Below are 20118 nucleotides of genomic sequence, written 5' to 3'. Positions count from 1 at the left end.
CCTGGAAGAGGATTAAGACGGAAAGTAAAGTAAGAGAAACAATATGAGCCTTATCTTCAGTAACTAATTAAGTAAAAGCCCCATTTTTCTTTATCTGTCACCAGATTATTAAATGTGGATGGAATGATGTACATGAAAGACACATTTATACAGATATGTGCTTCCATCTGGCTCCTGAGGTGCCACTAGGATTTTATGGTATAATAATGTGTATTTTGATATTTCTTTACTTCTTGTCAGCTTTGAAAATTTCAGATAGTAAACATAAATTTATACCACATAATAAAGTTACACTGATCCACAGAAGCTATCTTTAAAAAATTAAGATTTTGAGAAATATAAAAAACATTATTATAAATTATACTTATTCCACAAAGATAATATATTGATTAAAATAAATTTATTGGTGGTTGGAGGAGAAACTTCATTTGAGGTAATAAAAGGTATAAGAAGAATCCCTACCAACCTTTTAGTTTTCATGAAACATGGAGGGCAAAGGCAGAACCATTCAACTCTGAATCTATATCTTTCTTTTTGTTGCATATTAAAATGTCTAATTCCCAAATGCTGTGTTTTCCTAATATTGATACTTTAAATGATGTGTCAAGGTTTTGTATCTGTATATTTGTATATGAGCATATATGCATAAGAGAATATAGGCTCATATTATTATAAGTTTTCACAAATACATGCATAAATGAAAACAATTACACATAAGTACAATTGAGATAATTATCTTGTGCAGTAAAAAATCCAGAATGTATATTAGAGTGATAGTTTAACATATATTTGAATTGATTTCATTATAGCTCTAAAACATTTTCATTAAAACAATCCAGGGTAATCAATTAGTCCATAATAAGGGCTAATTACTGTTATTTATGAAGCATGTACATTATGGCAATATTAGATTGAATGTGGTTTTTCTTCCTAGAATATGAACTCAGTCATAAGGCTCTATCTTCTATTCAGGAACAGTCTTTCACTTCCCACATGATATAATTCATTACATACTAAAGTGCTTTGTTGCATGAGTTTATAGGAAGGGAAAAGGGAGGTATCTTGCACTTCCTATGAGAAATGAACATTGATGTTCTCTGAAGAAAATATAAATGGATTTGCTTAATTGGACTTCAGCCACTGTGGCAATTAATAATAGATTGTGTCATAGTGAGGGTTTTGTTTGTATTTAAAGCAATAAATTACAATTATTAAATTTATATTTATTTCAAGTTAAACTCATTTGTAATTGACATGTTACTTAGCCTAAGGCTTTTAAGATCTTTTAGTGTAATTAAATTAATAGAAAGCTATAGATCACTAAATGATAAACAAACAGCATATACTTTAATATGACAGATATACAAGGAACAAGCCATGTAAGAAGATCATGATTATCTGTTTAGATTCATCAAAATATTATTGGAGTAGAAGACAAGACGTATAACAAAGTACGGTCTGGTTTCCAATAAATAAATATTTTGCTTTTGGCCATGTTTGATTAGCCAAGTAACATTGTCACCAAGTTGAGTAAAATATATATTAGGAACATTAGAAAGATTGCTTTATTAGAGAAGTTCTAAAAATTATATCCATTTAAAGATGCTACTGTTGCTTTCTTTATTGACCAGGCAAGACATTTAAAATAAGTTCTGCTATGTAGTATCTCATGTGCAAATACAGTACTAATCACTGTCATAGAACATTGTTGTTATGCAGTCATGCCTGACTCTTCATTAATCCTTTGTGATTTTCCTGGCAAAGATACTAGAATGAGTCACCATTTTCTTCTCCAGCACATTTTGTAGATTAGGCAAATAAAGTTAAGTGACTTGTCAAAGATCACACAGCTAGTAATTGTTTAAGACTAGATCTGAACTCCGGAAGATCAGTCTTCCTAACATCAGGGCCAGCTCACTATCATAATTTTTAACACAAAATAAAAGACACAAAGGACTATAGCTCATACTGGTAAGAATTAAGAAATCAATAATTTGTAGCTAATTTTATCTGCCAAGAAATTGGATCATAATTAATAGATCATGAAGCAGTTCATTAAATTACTAAAATAACTATTTCACACTTCCCCTCGACTCTGCAAGATCAAAACTATCCTGGATCTATGTTCTTTGGCTATTTAAGCTGGGCATCAAACCCATATTTCTTCCAAGAAAAATGTTCTCCATTGGGGAAACAACTCTTACTATGAGTTTCCTTCAACTGTTGGGATGAAGACTTTTCAGCCTTATAAGATAACCTGAAAGTCTGGATATGTCTATTTTAACAATGATTTTCGGTCACCTACTCAGAAAAATAAATACAAAATTGAAAACACAGGAAAAAACCTAGCTACAACCTGTCCTAGTTGAGACTTATGCTATAGTTGCCATAGAATAGTGCCTCTATTCTCTGAGTGAGAAGGAAAGATTGCTATGCATCCCTCTCTCTGTCTTGGAAAGTCTAGTGAAGAAAGAGAGAGTTACTTTCCTTATGGAACAGTTAAGGGAAGAGAATCTCCTGCAAACTCTTTTTTTTTTTTTTTAATGGCCAAATCACCAAATTCTCTATTGTTATCTGGCTAGGGGAGGATTAAGATAATTCCAAAGTACCCAGTTCCTTGAGTTCTGATACATACAAATGAACAAATAGAAGCAACCAATGCTATTTTCTTCCCCAATGCACTCAAGCACCATATCAATACACATATGTCCATATTAAGAAAGGGTTGTTTTTACTTATGTGCATCAAGTCCTGCTGTGTGATACATATTAAATATTACTTAAAGCAAGAGGGTTCCCATAATTCTTGTTTTGGGTTTTTATTTTCCCTTATTGAACATTCATGATCTATATTCTCTTTCAGTATTTTAATGCTTGTTATTTTCCCACCTAAAAGAAATCCCATAAGGATAGAGACTACATTGTATTCTCTTTTGATCTCCCATGGAGCTGAACAATTTGTTGGAAAAAATGTGAACTGTGTGTATGTATGTGTGTGTAAATATATCTATACACACATGCATACACATGTATATAAGCATATGTAAACAAATCCATTTAATATACATGCACACTATAACACATATGCAAGTGTGTGTGTATGTGTGTGTGTGTTGAATATCCCTGGCAGAATAATGAAGGGATATGTTATCTTTCTTACAATAAATTTAGATTTTGCCTATGTATTAATTTATTTGATATGTAGAGAATCTGAGTCATGTGACCATGCTGACATACCCTATTTTACATTTTTACATTATTACATTTTGGTTAAAACAATATATATATATATATATATATATATATATATATATATATATATATATATATAGGCCTAGTTGTAAAGACAGTTTCAAAGAAAAAGAAATATCTCTATATATGGGTAACATGTTGGGTTATGGGACCACTGAACACATTATTCTTTGGACTCTATATTTTTAAACCTATGAAAAAGATTACTTAAAATTAATGATTTCTTGAGGTAAGGTGGTGAAATAATTGGAAACTGATAGGATGCCCATCAATTGGGGAATGCTTGAATAATGAAATACTATTTTGCTGTAAATAAAAGAAAGATAGTTTCATTAAAAAAAACAAATAAATTGGGAAGACTTATATGAAATGATTCAAAATGAAATTAGCAGAACAAGAACACTATACATTGCAATAGTGACACTGTAAATATAAACAACTGTGAAAGATTTAGTAACTGATCAAAGAGAGAAATGATGGCTTCAGAATGCAGATTAATACATATTTTTTCTTTCTATTTTTCTTGTTTTATTTTTTAAGAATATGGTTAATGTGGAAATAAGTTTGGAACACTATATGTTTATAATGGATATTTTTAAATTAAGTAAAAAAAAATTAAATACCCAGTGAAAGAACTCTGGAAGATGACTATGAACCACTACATAGAATTCCCAATCCCTCTATTTTTGTCCACCTGCATTTTTTATTTCCTTCGCAGGCTAATTATACACTATTTCAAAGTCTGATTCTTTTTGTACAACAAATGTTTGGACATGTCTACATATATTGTATTTAGCTTATACTTTAACATATTTAACATGTATTGGTCAACCTTCCATCTGGGGGAAAAGGTGGGGGGAAGGAAGGGAAAAGTTGGAACAAAAGGTTTTTGCAATTTTCAATGCTAAAAAATTACCCATGCATGTATCTTGTAAATAAAAAGCTATAATAAAAATATTAAATATTCATCAGTTTCTTTGACAAAATGATTTTCCATATTTGTTAATCAATTTTAGTAATTAAATAATGAGAACAGTATAGAAGCTCAGACAGGAGTAAAAAAAATATGCATCACATATATTACTAGAGAATGGTAGAATAGGAGGATTTGGGTAAAGTTAAATCCATATTTTAGGAAGATAAATAACTAGAAATTTACCAATGGCACAACTTTTTTGAGAGACTGCCGTGGATAAAAGGTTTACTTGGGAATCAAAAAAAGATTGATTCAAATTCTGCCTTTAGCATATACTTGTTATGTGGAATACTTCATATCACTTCTAAGGAATCCAGCTCTCTAAATACTCTTAATTAAAGATGTTTCCTTTAATCAGATGTTTTCCTTCTAGGAATTCCTCTTACTAAATAAACCACCATTCCATTTAAATTGTGAATTCCCAATGTTTATTGTGCTTATATTTCTCTAGAATTTAAGATAAGACTTCTATCACAGAAGATCTAATTGCTATAAATAAGTCTTGGCCCACACACTCATAGTCAAAATGTTCTATCAGTCTCTCAGAGTTTTAGTGTACATTAAAGAGGGTATGGATAGTTCCTTCTGAACTTTGTCTAGTTTAAATTTCTACTGATTGTGTTTCTTTACTTATTAGGGAGCCAAAAGTTCATGCTCCAGTTATATTTAGCTAATTAACTTTGATTATACACATATGTGTAAAAATCATTCTATACATATGCTTATTTAATAAATATTTCTCTGGATGCAAGATAGCATCTTTTTCATATCTATAGTTAATCTGGGTATTTAGATATTCAAAATAATTTACTCAGTCAAAAGTTGTTCTTAAAACAATATTACTATTACTATAATACAATACTCTCTTGGTTGTTCTCATTTAACTTTTCATAATTTTGGGGAAGTCTTTCCATGTTTTCTAAGATCACCAAATTCATCATTCCTTATACTATAGAACTATTCCTTCATAATCATATAACAGAACTTGTTCAGTTGTTGCCCAACTGACAAACATTCCTATAATTCCCAGTCCTTGCCACCACAAAAAAAGAGTTGCTATAAATATATAAATTCTTTTTTCCTAAATCATCTTTGTAAATAGACCTAGGAATGCTATTGCTGGATCAAAGGCATAGAAAATTTGTTAATTTATTGGGCAAAATTCCAGATTGTTCTCAAAAATGTTTGGATCAGTTCATAATTCCGCCAACAATGAATCAGTGTCCCAATTTTTTCACATCCTTCCAACATTTGTTGATTTCCTCATCAATCATTTTAATCAATTTAATCATTGTAAAATGAAATATCTTGTTTGAATTTGCATTTCTCTAATCAGTGAGTTAGATAATTTTTATATGACTGTATATTTCTTTGATTTTTTTTTTTATCTAAAAACTGCCTGTTCACATTGTGAGAAATAGGTCTCTACAAGATGTTGTAAATATCAAAGTAATGTAGCATAAAAAAAACACTACTGACTAATCCACTTTAAGAAGGAAGAACTAGTCTAACCACAAAGTCTTGATAAAAGGAGCTAGGCTAGAAACTGGCTTAAACCAGCCAGGATCAATGACCTGAGGAAGGCTTTCCTTCATTGATCTTGCTTACTGGACTCATTGCATAATATCTGACACACCTTGAGGGTGGAGATAGTTGCCATTTTTAAATATGGGATGTATGACTAGGGAGCGGGAACATGTCAAGGAGGAACATGTAAGGGGTGGATATGAAAGACTGTAAATTGGAAGAACTCTGGCTAACCAGAACTTTGAAAGGAAGAGTGGGATTAACCTTAGAGTATAAAAGCAATTTATTCTCCTTTCTATACAGAGGTCTGTAGTGTCCTGTCATCTCTCAATTGTAATCCTTCTCTGGAGGAGGTTTGTTTTCCATAAATCTTTTCTGTAAGTCCTTTTCTCTATGAGCAGGTTTCTTGGGAGACTTCTGGAGCCTCTAGCCAGAGCGAAGGTAGACTCTGGAAATCCTCTTCTTCTTGAATCCTGGCTCTTTATCTCCTCGAGCTTCCCTGAAGTTCTCCCAGGAAGTCCTTCCCTTGACTCAATCCAGACTGCTTCTTTCCCAACTGCCCTTCTCTTTTATCCTCCCAGAGAATGGGCTTGTGGGTACTCCCTGGGGCTTGTGGGAACTACTTACAACCAATGAACTTGCTCCTTTTAAAGGTGTGTAAAACACATATATTGTATCTAAATTATACTGTAATATATTTAACATATATAAGACTGCTTGCCATCTGGGGGAGGGGGTTGGGGGAGGAAGGGAAAAAATCTGAATAGAAGTAAGTGCAAGGGATAATGTTGTAAAAAATTACCCATGCATATGTACTGTCAAAAAATGTTATAATTATAAAATAAATTAAAAAAAAAAAAAAAAAAGGTGTGTAAACTCCTTTTCAGAACTCTTTTTAAAGGTGTGAACTAAAGATGTGAACCCTGAGCTAAAGAATTGTTAAGTACCTACTTAGCACCTAGTAAGAACCTGAGGTCTGCATAGAATTTTTTTAAACATACTATTATAGGAATGTATTAAAAGTTCAAACTTCCTCACTTATCCTGAGGTTGTTCGTTTACTGCATCCTTTTGGGGATTTAGAACTTTATAACAACATCAATTCAGGTTATATTTGAACTAAAGCACAAATTTGTTGAATACTCTATTTTGATTTTTTCCCTGAAAATCAAGGAATACTATATTTTGATTCTTCTCCCTGCCAACCCTCAAACTGTTATGTTTCAATATGCCTCACCTCAAAAAGATTTTCATGTTTTAAACTTTGTTCTCACCTTCCCCATGGAAATTAGTTATAATTTTTTATTATCACCTCCTTCTTGCAAGGATGTAATCAGGAGACAAACATTCAATTTTGTGTTATCTAGCCCTGCCTTCTTAGCCTATTTAGATCAGCAAATAAATTGCCCCATTATCATTTGATTAAAACTTGGAATGGATTAAATTGAAACCATAATCTAAATGATTGGTAATATGGGATTGAATAATACAAATAAGTAATAATTCTTATATGCATTGGAATGTGATCATTAAAAATTGAAAGAGAGATATTAGTTAGCATGTTTTGGTCAACCTGACATCTGGGGGAGGGGGGGAGGAGGGGAAAAATTAGAACAAAAAGTTTGGCAATTGTCAGTGTTGTAAAATTACCCATGCATATATCTGGTGAATAAAAGCTATTCATATATATATATATATATATATATATATATATATATATATATATATATATATATATATATATATATATATATATATATATATATGTATATATATAAAGAGAGAGAGAGAGAGATTTCCTAAGTGCTAGGCACAAATGGATAAGAAAACAAATATTATTTAATATTCTTAATAAAATTATGGAATGCAAGTAAGAAGATAAATTTTTATTTTAAATCTGAGAATCTGCCTAATTCTGTAGTAACCACTTCAGTCTTGTTACGTTTATGTTTAACCTGCCAGTTCCTCCTTTGAGTTCGGATCAGCTCTGGATTTCACCCCTGTAGAACACAATGATCTGGATTCTTGGATTGGTTTCTTACTTACATTTGGGAAATGGATCTCAAATTCCTCTACTAGTCAGAGAAAGGAGGGGTTTCCTTTCCACAATGACTTGTAAATGATACCTAATGGATGAGTTATAAGGACAGGTATTAGACTTTTACAATGTGAAAAATTAATAACTAAAAACACTGCTGAAAAACAAAAGGAAAGATTAGAACAAAGAGTTCATTGTCCCATTTATGTAATTCGTGGTAAACCTCAAATGGAATGCCTAACATTTTGTTTTTGAGACATAGTACATTTCACAATATTACAGAGATGGTTATAATGTAGACAGTACAAGCAAATGAAACCTTGACTCTTTAAGTAATGTCATGTCAGATAAAAAAGACTCTTGTTCTTTCCCAATGTCTTCCATAAATAAAAAAATCTCACTTAATTTTTCTTGGGTGTGCCTACAGAGGTATTTGAACGTTAGCTACTTCTCTGAGATGCTTTGGAAAGCAATTAATAATTTTGCCAATCTAAGGGTATGTCCCTTATGGACTTTCACAAATTATTAGGATGTAAATTTATTTATTAAAAGGTCAATTTGCTATGCAAAATATAAGTGTACAGTATTTGCTAGTATAGGGAAAACATAAATATCATTTTTATGAGTAAAAAAAAAATTGTAGCATGCATTTGGCATTTGGCAAATAAGGAAAGTGAATTCTAAAATGATTAGGAAACTTGTTCAGGTATCTCATGCACTGAAATAAATGGCAGAATGGAGACTCAAACCCAGGATCTCAAAATTCTAATCCAGTATTATTCCCTCTGCATTGTCTTAGTCTGTTTCAACCTTGATGTAATAAGAAGCTGTTACTTCACATTTTTACCATAAAATACTAGTATCAGAAAATCCTAAATCATAATTTAATTAATATATTCAGCTAATATGTAAACATTTTGAAAAATGCTCTTTTGTTGAAAACTTTCAAGTTACTTGTCATCTGCAAATGCAGCAGATATGCCACTTCTCAAAATGTTCTAATAATCCCTTGTAGATGTATGAATTACCATTATTGTAATTAAATGGAAGACTCAACCAATGGCAAATCTTCCTCAGGAAATGATACAGTTTCTTCATTTCTTCTACATTGTATATTGTCAGCATAAACCAAGATAACTTTTAATAGAAAACATCAATTCTAAGGGAAATACATCTCAAACATGAATATTCTCATTAAGGTGAAAGTTTAATATAAGATTATGTTGTTCAGAAACCATGATAAACACTCCATATTTCATTTGATTGTAGTACAGTTATCCTTGAAACAAAAACATTGTTTTTGAAAATTCTTTCTTGGGAAAGTATGGAGAAGAATAAAGAGATTGACGGTTAAATAACCAGTATGGTTTTTGTAATTTTATATAAAAACTAGTTACTTGTATTTTTCATTTCAAATAAAGAAGATAGTTTATAAAATTGATTTGGGGAAAAATGTGCACAGTTATGACTTTTGAAGGTTGGATTAGATAATTCAATTCATTTCAACATGCAAGTATCAGAATGCATAACTGTTTGAAAAAGAAATAAGTAAAATTAGTAAAAACAATGAATCTAGTCTTCATGGAACTTATATTCTATAGAAATATTCATGGTTATATATATGCATTAAAAGCACTGATACTCAGAAACATGTGCAACTTTATCAAAATAATTGTTTTGCATTGTTCTTTAATATTTTTAAGACCTTTAATTACTTAATCCCATTTAAATTTTGCATCACTCATGGAGTTAGATAGTAAAAACATTATTAGTTGACTTTATATATTATAATTTTTCCAAGTTTGAAATTCAAAAAAAGTCAGAAGCAAGATTTGAATGCATGTTTGCATGGTGTTAAATGAATATCACTTTGAATATAACTGCACTATTTCCAATATTTACTCACCTCCTGGCCACCATTAAACCAGATAATTAGATGATAAAACCATTATCTAGTGGACTGTGTAATAAACAGAAAGGACAATAGAAGTTAGAAGGTAAGGGGAAAAAATCAGGAGAACCAGAGAAAAGGAAAGGAAACATATTTTAATATATTGATTGTTATCCTGTTTTTTTTCCTCTAACAAATATAAAGTTTGCCACATATATGTAGATATAGATATAGATAGATAACAGACATATGAATATAGCTGCATATATGCATGCACATATATATGTTTGTGTGTATATATTTGGACACATATACATATACATATATAAATAAATAATGTGCTTAATTCAATTGAAATTATTTTCCTAAATACTGAGAAAACACATTTATTATAATTATGAATGAGAATATTATTTTAGAGATTAGTAAGGGGCAAACAATTAAAAAATTTGTTATTATTTACAAGACTGCTTATGCTCATATGTTCTTGTATTTATAGGATATGTTCAATATATAAAGGGAATTCTTTAAACACACATAGTCTCAAAGTAAGTGACATCCTCTTTTCCCTAGGGTAAACTTTGTGAAAACAGGCTCAGAAACAGAGATAGAAACAGAGATGAACATGCTATTTCATTTACTTAGGATATGATAAGAAATCTCCCTCTGCCAATATAGATTAAAATGTTCTCTCCATTTTGTTATAATTTGTAATAGGGAATTTTCTGGAGCTCTAAAATACCAGTTCACTTGTCCAGGATGACAATTAGGTGGTACAGTGAATAAATATTGGACCTAGAATAAGAAATACCTGAGTTCATATACTGCTTCACAAACATACTAGTTGTATAATCTCAGTCAAGACTGTTTGCTTCAGTTTACTCAATTGTAAAATGGGGATAATAATAGCACCTATCTCCTAGGGCTGTTATGAGGATCAAATGAAATATTCCTAAAGTGCTCTTCAAAAATGGCTGATGACATCACAAGTCAAAAGTGAGGATAATTGGCAATGGTTCAGGAAGCAATGAAGACCTTAGCATTTTCTATGCTTGACCAAGCTCTAAGTCCTCCATAATACCTGCTTCAGCCACCTTTATAGTCACGGAACAAATTATTCTCATACAGTCATGCTGGTAGAAGAAGTATTCTGTTTGAGGAAGATATCCTCCATGATGGGTTTGAGACCTCTATATTGTTCTCTTTCTGAATTATCCCATTTGGGAAGATGGTGTATCAAAGCACAGCTCTGGCACATGCTATAGCTTTTTGGAACCATAGGTTCCAATTGACAGTTGTACAATAAAGGCAGATAACTATCCATAAAAAAGGTTCAGTAAGTTATCACAATAGGTTCTAGTCCTCAATGAGTACCTCACATGTCCCATTGCTCCTTGTTAATATCTCATAAGTATTATATCCTGTTTGTTGTCTCTGATGAGAATATTCACATTTGAGATTTATCCATATCACCCTAAATAATTATATGTTCTGTTACAGCTTCCTGGCCTTGAAGCTGATTCTCTAACCACTGTGAACATAAGGAAATAGTATATCTATCTATCTATCTAGATATAGATTTAGATAGATAATAGATATATGAATATAGCTGTATATATGCATGCCCATATATATGTCTGTGTGTATATATTTGGGCACATATACATGTATATATACAAATAAATAATGTGCTTAATTCAATTGAAATTATTTTTATACTAAAATGTATCTGGATCTAAAGGAATTATAACTTGTTAAAGCCTTCTATGACATAACAAAGGCCCAGAGGGGATCTTAGAATAGTCTTCAACTAGTTCAGTTGTTCTCTCATTCTAGACTGATAAATTCTGTGGTTGACACAGAGTCACTGCAAGCAGGACTCACATCAATATTCAAATCTATTTTACATATGCTATTTTGAAAGAGAAAAGCTAGATGAAGGGTCACATACAAGTTGATTGGAAGCTCATGACATTTCAATGAGGCTTACTCTGTTAGAAGGCATCAGCATTTCATTAGACAACTCAGTAAACATATCTTATACATATTGGATAAATAATATTGGAAACATATTTGAATGTAAGCTCTTCCAGTGTAAAAACTGCTTCATTTTTTTTTAATTTGTATCATGAGCCAAGAGCACAATACTTCCTAGCATTGTGCAGTTGGAATAATGCTACAAATAGTCATGTAATAGATGCTTATATAAGCAATAAATATTTATATATACATGTATATGTATTTATATATATATATATATACTATTTCTTTAGGTTCACACTAAACTACTGAAAAAAATATCTAATATCCTTAAATATATTACTCCCTTTCTGTATTTATTTCATTTTTTTCCTGAAAACACCAGTGATCCCCACATCATATAAAATTAGCTAATTTCGTATTTTAATAACATTCAAATTTTATATATAATTGTCTTCCTTTTAAAAAAATGTTATTTTCAAAACATATGCACATATAATTTTTCAACACTGACCCTTGCATAGTCTTGTGTTTCAGGTTTTCCCTTCCTTCTCCTCATCCCTTCCCCTAGATGGCAAGTAATACATGCTAAAATATGTTAAATCCAATAGGTGTAAACATGTTTATACAATTCTCTTGTTGCACAAAAAAAAAAATCAGATCAAAAAGGAAAGAAAATGAGTAAGAAAACAAAGTGCAAGAGAACAACATCAAAAAGAATGAAAATGTTATATGATGATGCAAACTCAGTTCCCACAGTCCTCTCTATGGGTATAGATAGCTGTCTTAATCACAAAATCATTGGAACTGGCATCAATCATCTCATTGTTGGAAAGAGTCACATTCATCAGAACTGATCATCATATAATATTGATGTTGCTGTGTACAATGATCTCCTAGTTCTGCTCATTTCACTTAGCATCAATTCATGGAAGTCTTTCCAGGCCTCTCTGAAATCATACTCCTGGTCATTTCTTATAGAACAATAATATTACATAACATTCATGTACCATAACTTATTCAGCCATTCTCCAATTAATGGGCATCCATTAAGTTTCAAGTTTTTTGCACTACAAAAAGGGCTGCCACGAACATTTTTGCACATGTGGATTCCTTTCCCTCCTTTCAGAACTAATTAGGATACAAGCCCGATAGAAACACTTCTGGGTCAAAGAGTATGCACAGTTTGATAATTTTTTGAGGCTAGTTCCAAATTGCTCTCCAGAATGGCTGGATCCATTCACAACTCCACCAAAAATGTATTAGTGTTTCAATTTTTTCCCACATCCCTTTAATATTCTTCATTATCTTTTCCTGTCATCTTAGCCAATCTCAGAGATGTGTAGTGGTTTCTCAGAGCTGTCTTAATTTGCATTTCTCTGACTAATAGTGATTTAGAGCATCTTCTCATAAAATTAAAAATGGTTTTAATTTGAAATCTGAATTCAATAATCTGAAATTTTTTCTATTTATATTCTTTGACCATTTGTCAACAGGAGAATGGCATTAATTCTTATAAATTTGAGTCAATTCTCTATATAGTTTAGAAATGAGGCCTTTATCAGAACCCTTTAATGTAAAAAGTTTTCCAAATGTCTTGCTTCCTTCTAATCGTGTCTGTATTAGTTTAGTTTGTGCAAAACTTTTTAAATTAATATAATCAAAGTTATCTATTTGGTGTTCAATACTGAGTTCCTTCTTCTTTGGACACAAATTCCTTCTCCACAGATCTGAGAAATAAATTATCCTATGTTCTTCTAATTTGTTTATAATATCACTCTTTATGTCTAAATCATGAACCTATTTTGACCTTATCTTGGTATACGGTGTTGGGTGTGGGTCAGTGCCTAATTTCTTACATACTAGTTTCCAATTTCCCCAGCAGTTTTGTCAAATAGTAAATTCTTATCACCAAATTTGGGGTCTTTGGGTTTGTCAAACATAGATTGCTATAGTTATTGCCTATTTTGTCCTGTGATCCTAACCTATTCCACTGATTAGCTACTCTATTCCTTAGCCAGTACCAAATGATTTTGATCTGCTTTATATCTGCTTTATAATATTATATTATAATTATATTATATTATATTATATATAATATTATCACTGCTTTATAATATAGTTTTAGGTGTGGCACAGTTAGGCCATTTTTATTGGCATTTTTTCATTAATTTCCTTGAATCTTGATCTTTTGTTATTCCAGATAAACTTTGTTATTTTTTTCTAGATCTGTAAAATAATTTCTTGGGAGTTTGATTGGCACTAAATAAGTAGATTAATTTAAATAGAATTGTCATTGTTATTTTATTCCTCAGCCTACCTATGAGCACTTCATATTTTTTCAACTAATTAGATCTGACTTTATTTTTGTGCAAAGTGTTTTGTAATTGTGTTCATATAGTTCCTGATTTTCCCTTGGCAGATAGATTCTCAAATATTTTATACTATACACAGTTATTTTAATGGAATTTCTCTTTGTATCTCTTGCTGCTGGACTTTTTTGTAATATATAAAAATGCTGATGATTTATGTGGATTTGTTTTGTATCCTGAAACTTTGCTAAAGTTCTGAATTCTTTCTATAATTGTTTCTAGGGTTCTTTAAGTATACCATCATGCCATCTGCAAAAAGTGATTATTTGATTTCCTCATTCATGACCTACTCTAATTCCTTTCATCTCTTTTTCTTCTTTTATTGCCACAAAGCTAACATTGCAATTGTTCATTCTTATGCTGCACATTTACCTAAATTAAAATTAAGTGTGAGACAATAGATCAATTGGGAACAATCCACCACAAAATAATTCCAGTCCATTTTTCCACATCACCTGTGGAAAATCTGAAGGCTGTATTTGTTTAGAGTATCTATCTTTAGCTTACACCTCTGTTTACAGTGCCCATAATTATAATATTACCATCTTTCAAATGGAATTTCTTGTTCTTGAGTATGTTCCTGGCCCTGGGAAAATAACTATTCTTGGTTATTTTGGTATACTGGGAGCACTGAAGAGCTAGACAGAATGGATCTAATTTAAATATTTGGTGAATGGCTCCTAAGACCCTGACTCACTAGCAATTTCATTAAATAGATTAAACTTCCTTCTGTTGTTCTTTCCCATTTGCTTATGATACCTAATGACATGCATCAATAAGAAATAAATGTCTTCCAAAAATTTTCTTTAAATTATTAGAGAAAATAATAGTAAAATTCATCTGCAAGCAAGAAAAGACAAGAATATCAGGAGAATTAATGGGAAAACAAAAGCAAAAGAAAGTAGCCTAGCAATAGCAGATCTCAAACTTTATTTTATTTTATTTTTTAATATTTGTTATTCACCAGATATATGTATAGGTAATTTCGACATATATTTTAGAGCAACAATCATCAAAACTATTTAGTATTGGCTAAGAAATACAATGATGGATCATTGGAATAATGGTACACAAGAAATAGTAGAAAATGTCTACTATAAAAAAATCTACTATTTGGGGGCAGCCAGGTGGCACATGGGTAGAACATCAGGCCTGAAGTCAGAAGGACATAAGTTCAAATCTGGTCTCAGACAATACTTCTTAGCTATGTGACCTTGGACAAGTCACTTAACCCCAACTGGCTCAGCAATAAGAAAAAAAAAAAAAAAACAGACAAAAACAAAACAAAAGAACCTAATACTTAATAAACTTTTGGAATAAGAATTCACCACATGACTAAAACTGTTATAAGAAGTAGAAAATAGTATGACAGAATCTAGAAATAGACCAACATCTCACACTGCATACCACACCACATGTACTACAAACTAAGATCAAAATGAATATATGATTTAGACATGGTAATGTTTATGGTAATACCATAAACAAATTAGAAGAGCAAGATCTATGAAGAAGGGAATAATGTATACCCAGGAAAAAGATAGGAAACATTAGAAGTAGAAAATGGATAATTTTAAATATATTCAATTAAATAAATTTTGCACGAACAAAAAACCAAGCAACCAAAATTAGAATGAAAGCAAAATGATAGGAAACAATATTTATAGTTAGTATTTCTGATAAAGACCTCATTTTTCAAACATGAAAAATGAGTGAAATTTATAAGAATACAAGCCATTTCCAAATTAACAGGATATAAAGAGGATGTTTTCAGATTAAGACATTAAAGCTATCTATAGTCATATAAAAATGTTCTTAAACAATTCTTAAAGAAATGCAATTAAAACAACTGTGAAGTACTATGTCATACCTATCAAACTGGTCAATATGACACAAAATGAAAATGATAAATATTGGAGAAGTGGAAAAATAACTATTGTTAGTGAAATTGTAAATCATTTTGTAAAAGAGTGTGCAACTATGTCCAAAGGTCAATCAAAGTATGCAACCCAGAAATTAGGTCTATGTCTCAAAGATATTATTGAAAAAGGGAAAATGTCACCTCATGTACAAAAATATAGCATCTCTTTTTGTGGTGGCAAAGAATTGGAAATTGTGAGGATGCTTTTCAATTATGGAATGGCTGAATAAGTTGTAGTGTATGCATGCAATGAAATGTTATTATGCTATAAGAAATTATAAACACGGCCAAGATGACGGCCAAGATGGCGGCCAAGATGACGGCGTGGAGGCAGACAGCTGCTTGAGCTCTGTGCTTTCTCTCAGGACTTACTTCATGACAAGCCTCAGAGTTAATGCTTGAGCGGAAAAGAAACCCACAAATAATCACCAACAGATGACATCCTTGAAATTCACCAGAGAAAGTCTGTGTTTGCTCTGGGGAGGGTCAAACAGACTGGGCACAGACTGAGGGCAGTCAAGCCAGAGTGAGACAGACAGTTCATACAGCTAAGACCTGAAGGGGGAGAGGTACAATCTCTGCCATTTCTGCAAAAAGACTTTTACCCCAGTGTGGATATTCCATCTTGGCAGCAAGCCAGGAGCAGCAGAGAGGGTGTAAACCCCAGAGGTGAAGATTAAAACCCCGGAAAGCTAGTGTCTCTCGGAACCAGCCACCCCCAATCCCCACCTGGAGTGACTCAGCGCATTCTCAGAGCCTCAGAGCGAAGATGCAGAGCAGCCACCGCTGTTCTGTTAGTGGCTCTCTGCTGCCCTACGCCAAGTCTGTAGAGGAAGCCCATTAACACCATCCAGCCCCATCCCCCCCAAAATAGACAAATTGTTTCTCTTGTCAATTTGTTTTCTTCCATTCCTCTCTTGACAAAATGAACAAAAAATTCAAAAGGGCTCTAACCATTGACAGTTTCTGTATGGAGAGAGAGCAGACTCCAAATATTGAGGAGACTAAAAACAGACTGTCCCCAGAGGAATCCCCTATGGGGATATGATCTGCTCCTCAACACAAAAGAATCTCATAGAGGAAATCAAAAAGGCTCTCACAAGAGAGCTAGAAGAGAAATGGGAAAAGGAAAGGGAAGCTTGGAAAGAGAGCCTGGAGAAGTCATCCAGACTGGATAAAGAGATCAAATCATTGAGAAATAAAATTAGTGAATTAGAAAAGGCAAACAATTCCAAGGAAAACAGGATTAGTGAGCTGGATAAAGAAATCAGCTCTCTAAAAAAATGGATAAAATGGAAAAAAAATTCCATAGAAGATAAAAACACAATTGGACAATTACCAAAAGATATAAAAAAAGTGAGTGAAGAAAATACATCATTGAAAATTAGACTCGAACAAGTAGAAATGAATGACTCAAGGAAAAACCAAGATGGAGTCAAGGAAAACCAGAGAAATGAAACAATTGAAAAAATGTTAAGTACCTTATTAGAAAGACAACAGACCTGGAAAACAGATCCAGGAGAGACAATTTGAGAATAATCGGACTCCCTGAAAAATGGGAGGAAAAAATGAGCTTGGACACTATTTTCGAGGAAATTATCAAAGAGAACTGCCCAGACGTTTTGGAAACAGAGGGTAAAATAGACATTGAAAAAATTCATCGATCACCTACTGAAAGGGACCCTAAAATCAAAACGCCAAGAAATATAGTGGCCAAGTTCAAGAACCATCAGACAAAGGAAAAAATATTGGCAGCTGCTATAAAAAAGCAATTCAGATATGGAGAAGCCACAATAAGGATAACCCAGGATCTAGCAGCATCCACATTAAAAGAACAAGGGCCTGGAACATTATATTCCGAAAGGCTAAGGAACTTGGTATGTAGCCAAGAATAACTTACCCATCAAAAATGAGCATCATTTTCCAGGGAAGAAGATGGACATTTAACGAAATAAATGAATTCCATCTATTTTTGATGAAAAAACCAGACCTACATAAAAGGTTTGATCTTCAAATACAGAACTCAAAAGATTTCTGAAAAGGTAAAAAGAAATCTTGAGAACTATACTTCTACCATAAAAATATGTAAAGAATGTATGTATAATTTGTCCTAGAAACTAGACGTGGAAAGGAAATTATATCATAAAAAAGTGTAAAGTGGTGGTACTACATTTCATGAAGAGGCAATGGTAACCTATTATATCTGAGAGAAAGAAAGGAGGGAGATGAACATAGTGTGTATCAATAGACATATTCAATTTATGGTGGAACTTCTTCCACTTCATTGAAAAGTGAGAGGGAAGGAGTAAGCTAAGGGGAAGGGAATACAGAAATTGTGAGGAAAGGGGGTAAAATAAGGGGAAAAATTTTAAGGTGGGGGAGGCATACTAAAAAGGGAGGGCTGTGAAAAGCAAGTGGGGTTCACAAGTTGAATACTGGGTAGGGGGGTAAGAGGGAAGGAAAGGGGAAAAGCATAAGCAGGGGTTAATAGGATGGCAAGCAATACAGAATTAGTCATTCTAACCATAAATGTGAATGGGGTAAACTCCCTCATAAAGAGGAAGCAGTTAGCAGACTGGATTAAAAGTCAGAATCCCACTATATGCTGTTTACAGGAAACCCACCTGAAACAGGGTGATACATTCAAAATAAAAGGGTGGAGCAGAATCTACTATGTTTCAGGTGAAGCCAAAAAAGCAGGGGTAGCCATCCTCATCTCAGATCAAACAAAAACAAAAATTGATCTAATTAAAAGAGATAAGGAAGGGCATTATATCCTGCTAAAGGGTAGCATCAATAACGAAGCAGTATCAATATTAAACATATATGCACCAAGTGGTGCAGTATTTAAATTCTTAAAAGAGAAATTAAGAGAGCTGTAAGAAGAAAGAGACAGCAAAACTATAATAGTGGGAGATCTCAACCTTGCACTCTCAGAATTAGATAAATCAAACCACAAAATAAATAAGAAAGAAGTCAAAGAGGTAAATAGAATACTAGAAAAGTTTGATATGATAGATCTTTGGCGAAAGCTAATGGAGACAGAAAGGCGTATACTTTCTTCTCAGCAATTCATGGAACCTATACAAAAATTGATCATATACTAGGGCATAAAAACCTCAAAATAAAATGCAGTAAGGCAGAAATAGTAAATGCATCCTTTTCAGACCACAATGCAATCAAAATTACATTTAATAAAAAGCCAGGGGAAAATAGACCAAAAAATATTTGGAAACTAAATAATCTTATACTAAAGAATGATTGGGTAAAACAGCAAATCATAGACATAATTAATAACTTCACCCAAGAAAATGACAATAATGAGACATCATAGCAAAATGTGTGGGATACAGCCAAAGCAGTAATTAGGGGAAGTTTTATATCTCTACAGGCCTACTTGCATAAAATAGAGAAAGAGAGGGCCAACAAATTGGGCTTACAACTAAAATTACTAGAAAAGGAACAAATTAAAAACCCCAAGACAAACACAAAACTTGAAATTCAAAAAAATAAAAGGTGAGATTAATAAAATTGAAAGTAAAAAAACTATTGAATTAATTAATAAAACTAAGAGTTGGTTCTATGAAAAAACCAACAAAATAGACACAAACCCTTAGTAAACCTGATTAAAAAAAGGAAAGAGAAAAAGCAAATTGTTAGTCTTGAAAATGACAAGAGAGAAGTCACGACTAATGAAGAGGAAATTAGAACAATAGTTAGGAGCTATTTTGCTCAACTTTATGCCAATAAATTCGATAACTTAAATGAAATGGAAGAATACCTTCAAAAATATAGCCTGCCCAGATTAACAGAGGAAGTAAGTAGTCTAAATAGTCCCATCTCAGAAAAAGAAATAGAACAAGTTATTAACCAACTTCCTAAAAAAAATCCCCAGGACCAGATGGATTTACGTGTGAATTCTACCAAACATTTAAAGAACAACTAACTCCAATGCTATATAAACTATTTGAAAAAATAGGAGGAGTCCTACGAAATTCCTTTTATGACACAGACATGGTACTGATACCTAAACCAGGTAGATCAAAAACTGAGAAAGAAAACTATAGACCAGTTTCCTTAATGAACATTGATGCTAAAATCTTAAATAAGATATTAGCAAAAAGACTTCAGAAAATCATCCCCAGGATAATACACTATGACCA

This window comes from Sminthopsis crassicaudata, chromosome 1, assembly GCF_048593235.1.
Source record: "Sminthopsis crassicaudata isolate SCR6 chromosome 1, ASM4859323v1, whole genome shotgun sequence".
NCBI lineage: Eukaryota > Metazoa > Chordata > Mammalia > Dasyuromorphia > Dasyuridae > Sminthopsis > Sminthopsis crassicaudata.
Note: the sequence above shows the minus strand (reverse complement) of the source record.